Genomic DNA, 13,794 nt, shown 5'->3' on the forward strand with positions numbered 1-13,794 from the left:
ACTAACCACTCGGTCAAGCTTGGTAGACAAACTTTATTTAACTTATTCTTCTAAATTTTCTAAGTGTAGCCAACCATTTTGTAACCTTAAGTAGATCATCACTACATCATGTCATCATTGTCTTAACTGATCCTTGTACTTCATTACATAAGCATAACTCAACCTTTCCCCTAGGTGCTTTTGTTACATCTTATTGATCAAATCCTCCTCATCAATCAACTAACTAATAGTACTTGAATCTTGTAAGAAATTATCTTAGCGTCAAATAACAAGTTTGACATCAGTGACAAAACAATGACTAAAACACATAATCTTCTTCAACAATCTCCTTCTTAACAATCTTTCTAGTCAATGATCATTTTAATCAGATTTCAACATCAAAGTATTCTTTGACAACAAAGTTCTTTTTTCAACCACTAAAGGAGTCAAAAAAATTTCTAGTCCATGATATGTTCTCTACAACCTCTAGGAAACAAGAGATTGATGTAGGGGAGTGACAACTTCATAAGAGAAGAGGCAGAGGAGGCAAAAAAGTGGATGTTGGAGTTGAGATCAAGTAGGGAAGACAACCCAACATGAGCGAAGGACCAAGAAAATGGCAAGGGAGATTGCAAATGGTAAGAAATCAACCTTGGATTCTATTACTTAAGCTAAGAAATGAAGTTCCACTCATGGAACATAAGGGGTCTAAATGACCCTCAAAAAGTAGTTATCTCTAAAGAAAATTATCTATTATTGTCACTGAACATGTTTCTATTAATATGTTCTATTGTATTCTAAATATCTATGCTTCCAACACCAAAAGTTGGAGACATAATGCTTGGAAAACAATATCCACTTTTATGGATAAAAATAGTGGCAAGAAGTTTCTATGTATGTGTGACATTAACTCACCTCTCTACCCCTTATAGAAGCTAGGAGGGTTAAACAATTTCACAGATAGTATGCAAGAATTGGTAGACTTTACTAATCTTAATGATCTCATAGATGTGGACACACAAGGCCCCTCTTTTACCTAGTTGAATAATAGGAAAGACAAGGATCTATCCAAATTAAGCTGCATAAACTATTAGCTGTCTCTGTTGATTTGCAATATCTGGTCTCCTCCACTTTAACTTGCCTTTACAAAAATGGTTTTCGACCGAGCACTGCAATTGTTTAATTGGTTGGATGGAGGTTGTAGTGCCCCAAAGCCATTTAGATATGAAATTAAAATTTGTGTGGAGGAATGTTGGAAAGTCAAAATTGATGGCATTGCCATGTTTTCACTTACTGCTAAACTCGATAATGGTAGGAGAGATTCCACCCATTGGGGGAAGTCCTTGTTTGGGGATATTTTTAAGAAGTAGGAAATGGTTGAGTCAAAACTAGAGGAACTTTGGAAGGCTATGGCTAAGGGGGATTTGTTTGCTGACACTATCAAGGAGGAAGAAGTATGGAGGAATCAATAGGAGGTTACTACCAATCAGGAAACATATTATAAACAAAGATCTAGGATCAAATGGTTAATGGAGGATGATAGGAATACAAATTCTTTTCATAGGTAAAATGTAGTCATAAACTCATTTGCATTATGTAGACTTTCAAAACTAGATAGCCCTTTTCATCCTGGGCATCACCCACTAACGAAAAAGTGAAGGTTGTCTACATTGTACACAATGAGACTACAACTAGTGTTACCAACAATTTGGCAGCTGTACGGAAAGTGTTGGGTAGGAATGAAAATATATGAGTGCTTTCCATCTTCAGAGGTAGATTTTACAATCAAATATAAAATATGCTTTTGTTTCATTTCAAGTTTTTTTGTTGAACATTTAGTGTGAACCCATACTCCAAGTTTCTCAACTAAATTGTCAAGCCCAAATTAGCCCTTCACCCTGAAATTCTCTTCCCTTCCCAAAGGATGAGTGAAGTCCTCACCCATAAACATCAATGTAAAACTAATAAATATATTTAAAATAAGAAATATAAAACATTTGACTCTATATTTGAACTTGTTAAGAAAAATAGATTGTGATAATTAATATTGATTAGACATTCATTTTTGTCTAAAGTGGTGTGAGGTGGATGTTAAAATGATAATTGTTTTGAAAAATCTAATCAACTTGTCACAAATGTGGAAAGGATAAAGTTGTAATTAATGCATGATAGACTTGTTAGAAAATGTTTGTATTTTTGTTGAATAAAAACGAATTACCAAAAATATTATGGTCTAATACAATGAATGAAAAATGTGATTTATAAAATAATAAAAAATTAGAAAAAGATATAAACATTTGAGTTGTTTTCTGATCTTTTAAATTCTATGAGTTGATTGCTCAACTGAATTGAAAAAATGAGTTGAATGAAACCATCAATGACCCTTTTATTTGAATGGTGCCATTATATATGTAGTTTGAATAAATTCCTTATGTTGTTAAGATGCATTTAATTGTTTTTGACAGTTGTAAAAAGTAAAGTAAGAAAAAAAAGCCAAGTTTGTGGCTACTGAGAAGAGATGGAATATTTGCCACACTAATTATATTCACAGCCTTTTATGGTTTCCAGAAACAGAATGCAACTCAACTGTAGTGCCTACCCCTAGTATACTTTTTAGTTATTATTGTCGAACTCTTTTAGGCCAGCTTTATGTTTATGTTTGATGATCAATGACATTTGCTTTCTAGATTGTTGGATATTTTTTCATACTCAATTGATTATATGATAAGTTACTTTGCTACTAGTTATTTCATGTATGCATGATTATTCTTCGATGATGATGATTGTATTTAGTGATTCCAATTATTTCATGATGATAGTTAGATGGATTATTTATATGTGTTTTCTATGGATTTTTACCCAATACTTGCATTTGTATGGTGTACCTGTATGTTTTACTTTATGTATGATGTTTTTGATATGGTTGAGGGAGGGAGTTGTAGTCACCTGCTAGTCAGGATCTACATGATGCACCACTTCTCATCATTGCCTATTTAGTTTAGAATATGTGTGTATGTGCATGCATGGATTTTATCTAGATTGCAGGTACCAGGTATTGGCTTCCCTGATTAATAGGATGAGCATACCCTATTACAACATCTCAATGGTAAAAGAGGGGAGCTAATTCTTGAGTCCAAATCCTAAACTTAAGCCAATTGTCCTAGAAAGTAGGACAAGTATATGAGTTGTCTACCCTTCTGAAATTGTCAAGTGTCGTAAATTTGTGATTATAACCCTTGAATTTGATCTAGTTATCTGTACTTTATTATAGGTTTTCGTAGTTTGTCTTGTGGATCTGTGATGATTTTCTATTATAATTAAATCAAATTAAAAGAGTATTTAATAATTTAATTTAATGGAAATTTTATTAAGAAAATTTAATATTTAATTATATTTAATTAATTCAAAAATTTATTAAATAAAAGAATTAAATTAAAAGATATAGTTAAAATTCTAATTTTTTGTGTAATCATATTTATTTAATATAATAATAAAATATTTTGGAGTTTTATTTTTAAAATAAACTCTGAATATAATTATTAGTTAAATTAATAAATATTTTATATAAAAAATGTTTTGAGAATTAATTAAAGAAAGAAATAATTAGATTCAATAAAGATATTTAAATTAAATTGCAAAAGGTTGCACATGAAAATTGAAATATAATAAAATAATAAAGGATAAAGCGTTTTCGCGTGATTGCACAATCGAAGCCCTAAATTGGGGAAAAAACTCTTTATTAGAGATTTAGAATTCATTTCTTGATTAGCGAGATTTTGAGGAGAAATTTCTGAGAAGAAGGGTTTCAGAAGAAAAGGGAATACATGTGTGCTATGTGAATTGTTGTATTAGCATCAAATTCAAGTAGAATCTTGTGGTTTATTTGCACAGTAATTTTTCGTTCTTTGAATTCTTGTCTTCTTCATGTCTAGATAAATTTATTTTCAAATTTTTTAATTTGGTTGAAACCCTTGTATTGAAATTTACCATTCTTTGTTGTTGAATACGTCTATGAATGAATTAATTAAATTGAAGCCCTGGTGTAAATTTTAATTATTCTTTGTTCTGGGATTTTCTATATATGAGAATTGAGATTTTAGAAACCCTGGTTCTGTTAATTTAATAGAATGGTATTTTAATCGGGTAGGGTTTGGAAAGGAAATCAATTTATAAAATGCAAAAAAATTGATTGGTTATTTGGGTTTTCCCTATCAGATCTAATTCATAATTTTATATTAAAAATTAGAAAATATATGTTAATAACAATTATCACATATAATTTGTTATTGAAAATCGTCAAATTGAAATTGTAATGGGGGTGAGGGGGCATCTACGATTTTGGTTTTCTTAAAAATAATAATAATAAATCGTGAGTGGGAGGCAGGCCACCACACCCCACCTCCCCTCATCTCCTTTTTCCCACACCAGCAATTACTACTGAGCAGACATCAGACCTGTTGCTGACGCAATAGTACTCTATTGCAATTGCAGTAGGCTATTGTGGTGACCTTTTAAAGGCAGGTCAGTGGGCCTCTAAACTTGCATGTCTTAATATGATTTTTTTAATAGTTTTTTCTTAATAATTTAAAATTATTAAATTTTTATTATTTATTAAATATTTAAATTTAGATTTAGATTAATGTTAATTAATGTTAAATAATATTGTTATTATTATTATTACTAATTAATTAAATTAATATTAAATGTTATTTAATGAATTTAAATTATTTTTTACTATATTATTAATTAGTGATTATGTTTATTAATAACTGAATTGAATTTATTAATAAATTGATAATTATTAATGCTAATAATTTAATAATTATTATTTAAATTATTTTATAATATTTAATACAGGCATTGTTATTCTTAAAGGTTAGTGGTAATTGTGCAATTGAAATTAAAAGAAAATGGATTCATTCATATGGGAAATTGTAAACCTTTTTATGAGAAAAATCTTTAGCAAAATGTAAACTTGAACCATATTGTTAAAACAAAAATTATATGTTTTCAAGACCAAACAAAAAGTATGAAATTATAGTGCTAGTTTTATGTTTTCTTGTGTGTTAGGTTTGGGGTTGACTTAGAGTGTTGACTAGTTTCAGGATGTCTACCAGAGGCCGAGACTTATCGTGTTTTGTGATGTCATGGTTTTGTACATATGTGTACTTGATTTTGGATCAATCCTGTCGAGTGATTGTATTGGTGAAATATGTGATTTTTGATTAGTAATATTTCAATACTTTCTAGTTGCTTGTTTGAACTAATGTGTGATTTATGGTCGTATGAGACCTTCTTTTACTAAGCATAGGGTAGGTTATATGTATGTCATGTTGGGAAGTGGCTAGCAATGAAGGCTAGAGCCCTAAAGAGGCTACCTAGGTAACCCATTGTAGGTTATGTTAATAAGTGATATAACATTTCATTAAATGAGAGTAAAATGAATTAATAAGAGTTCATTATTTTCCTTGCCCATGCTTCGAGTGCTAGTATAGGCTAGGATGGGAGTAGAGAGGATGTTTGGTTGTGACCTTGCTTCGTTAGTATGCCTTGCCTATACGAAAGGATACTGGTGTCGCATAGAGTCACTAGGGGGCTAGCATCCAGTGGGACTACTAGGGTAACGTTAGAGTTGGCTCATGCAATGACACTTGTCTACTTACATAACAAATTTCGTATACATGTCATTATTGCCTCTAGGTTTAGATGTCATTTGTGTCTCGATAACTTTGAGTTAGATTCCTTTCAGGTTTTCGTTGACCTAGATGTTGGATTTGACTTTTGAGTTTGATATCTTGTTTGGGACTTGAGACTATCTCCTCAACGTGGTGGGAGTGGACCATTTAGGTTTCATGAGGTTGGGTGGTAGTGCTTTGTCGCATAGAGTCATTAGGGGGCCGGAGTCCAATGGGACTACCAGGGTAACCTTAGGATTGGCTCATGTGATGACACTTGTCCACTTACACTAGATTTCCTATGTGTCATTATTGTCTTTGGGTTTAGATGTCATTTGTGTCTCAGTACCTTTGAGTTAGATCCCTTTAAGGTTTTCGTTGACCTAGATGGTGGATTTGACTTTTGAGTTTGATATCTTGTTCGGGACTTAAGACTGTCTCCTCAATGTAGTGGAAGTGGACCATTTAGGTTTCACAAGGTCGTGTGGTAGTGGTTTTTACATTTACCATTGACATCCGACAGTTCGATGCCACGGTTGGAGTTCCATATTTTGTATTATCTTTCATTTTGTTCTTATGTACTATGGTGGATGGTTGTACTCTATTATATTGTATTTGATTTCATAGATCTTACGAGATGTTGTTACAATTTGTTTTATGATTTATATTCTTTTAGCCTTTCATACCTTGTGATTTCTACAGTGGATGATTGTGCATTTTGATTATTGCCAAGTGGCATTCGAGATAATTGTATATTATTTAAATGGATTTGTACTTGTAATTATTCTTTGATGTGGATTTGTTATATATTGTTTTTAGTGTTAATTAAATTTAAATGTGATTTAATGTCATCGAACCCTTAAGAGATGTAATTTGTTTATGTGTTGCTCATGTATATGTGTGTGTTATTGCTTCTGCTATTTTAAATCTATTGTTGTTTATTATCTTTCAAAAAAAAAAAAGTTTGGCAAACTTAGTGAAAAGTTTATGTAAATTTCTTTTGGGTTCTCTAGTAGGGCATTACATCAACTTTTGTCTTTCGTGAGTGCATCTTTGGCATTTCAAGGTTGGAAGAGTTTTCCTACATTTCTCCTCTCACAGTTTCCATTTTCACAATTTATTTTTCAATAACTTCAGATTTTGGTTTGATAGAGATTTTTCCTTTCTTTAGCTCAGAGTCAGTGATTTGTAAGTTTTTAATAGAGGAGATTGGTTCATCTATTCTAGGAATTTAGTGAGTTAAATTTAGTGATGCTCTTTCTTGCTGCAATTAACTTCATATTTAGCTTCATATTCAGTTCAACTTTAATATATTTTTCTTGGCTATTGCTATGATCAAATTTCCCATAGTTTGAAGACCTACCTTTCCTTGGGCATGAACAATCTCAATATTAGCATTCATCCCTCTTTGAAAAGTCTTTAATCAATATTTTTGAAAGAGAACAAGACTGTACCTGTAAATTTGCATTAGTTAGATTAGATTTGGGCACATTCCCAATTCTTATGAAATCAAATTCACTCTCCAATTTTTTAAAAAAAAATCTCCAAGAAAATGGGATCTTTCTTTCAATGATTTGTCAGGCTGTAGAATCTCAAATACAGGCAAGAAACATAGAAAATGTAGATTCACAATTCAATTGATGCACCCACACAGAAGAAATTTATTTAGTTTAATGGAGAGCTAAATTCTTTGCAAGATGAATGACACTCTGACTATCTATAAACAAATAATTATCCCTCTGAGGGTGTCCCAATTCTTCCAAGAAGAACTGAAGCCATATCATCTCCTTGGCTACCTCTGTAGTGGATAAAGCATTAACCTTCTGCAATCGACAAACCCAACTCATGGCTACCCCAGCAATAGCAATTACATAACCTGTAGTACTCCACCTGGTATCAATATCCCCTACCAAATCTAAGGAGACATATCCTTGTAAATCAATAGTAGAGCCCCAAAAGTGTAAACAATTACTGGATGTTCCTCTCAAATATCTAAGAATCCATTTGATTGCATTCTAATGCTCAATTCTTGGATGACTCATATACCTCCTAACAACTCCCAGTCCATGTGCAATATCTAACCTTGTACATACCATAGCATACATCAAACTTCATACAGCTGAAGCACAAGGTACCTTGGACATCTTATCCTCCTCTTCTTGTTTCTTGGAAAACATCTCCTTAGTCAACTTCAAATGACTAGGTAAAGGTGTGATGACAGCTTTAACATTCTCTCTAGAGAAATTTTGCAACACCTTTGCAATATAATCAGTTTGGGATAAAGTCAATTTCTTGTTCTTCCTATCCCTACAAATCTTCATACCAAGGATTTGTTTTGCTGTCAAAATATCATTCATAGAAAATGCATGTGCTAATTGGCATTTCAATCCCTTAATGTGATCCATGTTAGACCCAGCTACAAGCATATCATCAACATATAAACATAAAATAATGTAGTTGTCATTATCCAACCTCTTACGATAAACACAATGATCTAAATGACACCTACTATATCCATGCTCATGCATAAAACTATCAAATTTCATATACTATTGTCGAGGTGCTTGCTTCAAGCCATATACACTTTTCTTCAATTTGGAAAGTAATTTCTCCTTACCTTTGACCTCAAATCCCTATGGCTATGCCATATATATCTCTTCATCTAAATCACCATGAAGGAAGGTTGTTTAAACATCAAGATGCTCCAAATGCAAATCTTCAGTAGCCACAATACTTAAAACAATACAGATATAAGTCATTTTAATAATAGGAGTGAATATCTATTTGCATCATCAATAAATATAACATAATAATGAGAGCCACCAAGGGAAGATACCTGAGCTAGTCCCCATACATCTATATGCACAAGCTCTAATTTCTCACTTTTATTTTCCTTCCCTGTCTTCACAAAACTCACTCTCTTTTGTTTTCCATACACACAACTTTAACAAAAATCCATATTAACATATTTCAAACCTAGTAAAACTTTCTTTGAATGAAGTACTTTTATACCTTTCTCACTCATGTGCCCAAGTCTATGATGCCATAGCATTGTATGAGAATCTACATCAATCATTTGTTCTCCCTGCTCAACTGCAGCAACTGTTCATTTTTCTCTAAAACAATTAAAGTAGAAGGAACATTATGAGCTGTACAAAGATATAAGGTGCCTACTTTCACACCTTTTTCTACTACAAGGGAACCTTTTGAAACCTTCCAATTTTTATCATTAATAGTAACTACACAAACCTCATCATCGAGTTGCCTTGCTGAAATTAAATTCCTACTCAGTCTTGGAACATGTCTTACCTCATGTAGTAGCCAATGATTCCCATTTTGCAACTTAATCTTAAACTTCCCCTTTCCAACGATCTAATAGGGTTCATTATCCCCCAAATAAATTAGCTCAAAATCCCCTTGGACATAATCAATGAAATAACCTCTAAGAGGTGTAGCATGAAATGAAGCACTAGAATCTAAAACCCATGAATTATCAACACTTTCTAAAGAACTTGTCTAGTTCAAGGCAAACAACCTCACCGATGGTTTGTGCAATAGCTGTCAAGAATGACCAGCAAGGGATAGGAAATCTAGTGAACTCCACCCAAACATGGACCTTAAGCTTGCTATCATCAAAAATAGTAAAATCATGCGACCAATGTTGAAAAACCAAGAGGGAGGGCCTAACAGTCTAGGGACCTCGAACAAACATATGTTCAGCTTGGTTTGAGTTGCCAAAGAAAAAAAGGAAAAAGCCTTTGGTAAGACTTTGAACACCTTCAAGGCAAACACCCTGAAGTGTCCAAACCTCTGAAACCCATTCCCATAGTATGCTTTCAAAAGGAGTGCGACCCACAAAATACCTAATAAGGATTTGTTGTTGTAACCAAGTGCATGCACTGTCAAACTCCTTCACATTTAAAACAATATCAAGAGGGGAATTACCTCGTGAAACACTTGGAGACAAATTTGCATGGTCACTTATTTGGCAATGCCATTCTCTCCAACAACAACAACTCCAGCTCTAGCATCAATTGCTTAGCCAGAGAAAGCTGAGGTCATTATCAATGAAAACTATTCTCGTAGTAAATGCGATATGTTAGGAGGCAAACCAGTGAAGGGTTAGATGGAAGATGTACAAACTTTAGAAGAGCACATTTTAACCTTGCTCATTTGAACTAAGAAACGTTGCAAATTTTGGCAATAGGAAAGATATGGATGCGAAATCAAAACAAGGTCAAATCTCCAAAAACTGAGATAGGTTGTTGTAGGCCTCGACAACGTGATCCTGTAGCACTTGACAGTTCATCAATACCTCGCATGAGCTCAAAGAAATGCTCAATCAAAGATCGCAGCTCGATGGTGCTTAGAGACCCTTATAGATGCTTCTCTTCATTGTGGTTGATATTATTGAAGGAATATTGTGGCTGAAATGAGGTTGGTCCTAGCCTAAACCCAACCAACCGGAGCTAACATAATAGTTGTGGATTGCTAGGAATGCATTAGAAGCTTCAAAACCCTAGTTGCTAGGAAAGCACAAAATGAAGGAAAATGAATGCAATCTATTTTACTAATTCAAATCAATCCATTGAAAATGTGAAAGCAATCCCAGGATTGGATTCAATTAGCTCATCACGCAAAACCAAAAAAATTCTTGTAAAACTACAGATCAACACTCTAGAAGGAATAAAAAATTGCTCCAAAAATTGTCTTCTTGATTCCAACCAAAAAATTCATTGATCTCCAACACATATACACTCCTCTAGGTCATTTTTTCATTGCCCAACCAACTTTTGCAAGAAATTGCAAAAATTGCACTTTTGCAAAATTTGCACTTTGGAACTTTTTCATAACTTTTTGCACTATTATTAAATTTGACTCCAACTACATATGAAATGATCCCAAATATTTTCTAAAGCCTAAAGATGAACAAAAATGATCAAATCCAACTTTGAGTCTACCTTTGAGAAAATGTTGACTATGTTTGACCAACTTAGAACAACCTAGACAAACAAACACTAGGTGATCTATTGGTCTCCAAATGAGTGCACCAGCCTATCAAACATTAACAAAAGGGTCTCTAGGCTCAACCTACCCAATTTTTTTTCCCTTAGAGTTTATTGGCCAACAAAATTGATGATTCCACTAACTAGACCCCTTGTCTACCTTGTGCTCCTGCACCAACTGGTTGCTTCAGCGAATAGTTTTGGGCTTGTTCTTGGATTGGTATGAACCAACACACAGATTCAAGAAAACATGAGAACCAAATGGTGCACAAGTGATAGTGTGGATCTTTAACTGCTAACCACCTACTATCATTCAAAACAAAGAAGTTTCTCACAAAATGCTTCAAGAAGTTGATTGCAAAAACACACAATTTGTAGGACTTCCAGACCTTCTCATAGTTGGGTGGTTATTCACACTTTAGGACTCCTCTTCAATGCTTCGCAACTTTCTTGCCAAAAGTTTCTCAAGCAACTTTTGAAAGCTGCAAAATTGCACAATGCAACTTTTACATTTTTTTGCAACTTTTCTCCAATTTGGTCAAATGACCTTCCTATCTTCTCAAACTTAACCATAAACCTTACCTATGGTAGAATACTCACCTTGACTCTTCCTAGATCCTATTGACCTCATGATGATGGCATCATCATGCATTGTGCCAATTACAGAGCTCTTTTAAGCCTAAAAAAGTGTGTCATACTGTGACAGCAAGGATACAGTCCAAAACAACCCATCCAAGCTTTGTATATGTTTTAGAGAAGCCAAATGGATATCCAAATCTATAATTTATTTTCTTGATGTTTTTGAAAATATGAGAGAAAAATGCAAGAGGGCATCCATCTAAATCCATATAAGTTGAAGATAATTGAACATTTTTTTAAGGATATCATAATACCCACAAAAAAGAGTTCAAGAGACAAATTTATAACAAATTTATAACAATAATGTACAATATTTACATCTCTTATCAGTTTTATATACAAAATTTGGCATCTGAATATGAACATGTGACATCTCTTATTGGATTTTCATACAAAATATGGTATATAAATATGCACATGTTACATGTCTTCTCCTTTTTATATACAAAATTTGGCATCTACATATGCACATCACTGTGAAGTTGCAACATTTCGCATAACATATATACAACATTTTCAAAATTATTCTACCATATGTAGAATGACTCGACTATATAGTACATAATCAATCAAGGGAATCTTCTGGATTACCTCTAACCCTTATTGTGTTGAGTATTGCCTCGTGATCAGATCCACATACTTTACACAACATCTTTTTTAGAGGCCTTCCACGATATGGTATCAATTGAATATTTGTTGTAACAATAAGGTTAGAGTAATGAAGAATATGTTTGTGTGTCTCAAAATCTTCAAATAACCACGTGGTAGAATTCTTGATAGGGTATCTACATTTAATTGTAAAGACAATTTAAACTCAAAATTGATACATTATACATGAAAAATTGGCTTAAAGAGATTTTCATGGAAGGGGAAAAAAGTACACTACCTTCTAATCCATGTGCCTATTACAACGATATATCCTATTGGGTATTCAATATCCTCACCATGAATGACTATATCTATCAATTTCTTTCTGGGCTCAATACGCTGACATAGAAAGTAATATGTTCCTTCATCATTATTGTCATATGAAATAAATGCATATACATGACCTACATTATATAGAAGGATACGTTAATGCCAAAATTGAAAGTAATCTATTTTAACCAAGTATTTAATTGATAACTTAGTACCTGGTTCAACTAGGTCAGATACATGCTCAAAATTTATTGACGCTTCAATTTGGTTGAGTTGTACTGATGTATGAAGTTGATATTAATAAATTGGATGCAAATGTCTACAAGACCACTGGTCAACCCACTCTTTTGATTCACATTCGTCCCATAAATGATGCATACAAGAAGAGAAAAATCATGCAAGATTTCTAGTATGAACAGCTAGTGACGCTGCATTTGAATTTTGAAATAAATGCATCTCTCTTGATATTGTAAGTGTACAAAAATCTTGCAAATTTTCAATGTTAGGTTCATGTAATAACCAAAAATATCTAGAAACTATATTAATGTAGACTTACTTGTATTACCTAGTTCCACTATAGAATTGCACCATTGGACAATTGTTTCAATATTTTCTAATATTGCACCACCTTCGCACTTTAATTCCTCTTTACTAAGGGTTATTTTCACACATGCTCCAACAACATCATGCTCTCCCTTTCAATGTCTCATCTCAATGAAATTCCAAAAATGTTGCACTACACTTGTCACATGCAACCTACTCAACCAATATAACATCCTTTCATTCTTGAATTGTGTGGTGCAATTGTCTGACCAAATAATGTATTGATTGTATCTTTCATCTCTTTCCCTTAGACTTTCATAGAAGAATATAAAACATCCTTTCATCACAAACTCTGATGAATGAGTTTGATCATCGTTGAAATAGAAGTGATACTCTCTTAATACTTTTATGTCATCCTCTGTGCTATCATGTGCTTGAATAAATGCTATGTGTACAAGAATTGACACTGAGTTTTTATACATTGGTTGCACTTTTTTTTGAGGTTTTAGTTTATAGTTTTAAGTGAAGTCAACAATTGGTACAATCATATCCAAGGGAAAAGTGTCCTTACACAACTTGAATTGCTCATCTAACATTCTAGCTCTATGTGTATGACCTATGTAGTCAAAAAATCAACTACACATACATCACTTTTCACTAATTCACACATCTTTAATTATTTTTCATCTTTAAAACCATATATAGTTGAGTTGTACTTTCCAAGCGAAACTAGCGTCTTACCAATTTCATGTGTGCTATCTAGATGTAAGCACCTATGCAACTTTTGCAAACTACTACATTAAGGAAAAAAACCTTTCAAACATATGGTCTTATTATAAATGCACCCATCATCTCATTTACATAGTACACTTGCAATAAATTCTCTAGTTGACTTAGGAGGTAATTGTAGACCACATTCCTACAATATTTTGTTAGTATGCAAAGTACAATATATATAACGATAAACATCATAATGCATAGAAAGCTCAACATGAACCCTACAACAAAATGTAGTGCATGTATGATTTGTCTTA

The sequence above is a fragment of the Cupressus sempervirens genome, chromosome 6, assembly GCF_028749045.1.
Source record: "Cupressus sempervirens isolate cs-2001-9-10 chromosome 6, ASM2874904v1, whole genome shotgun sequence".
Classification (NCBI taxonomy): Eukaryota; Viridiplantae; Streptophyta; class Pinopsida; order Cupressales; family Cupressaceae; genus Cupressus; species Cupressus sempervirens.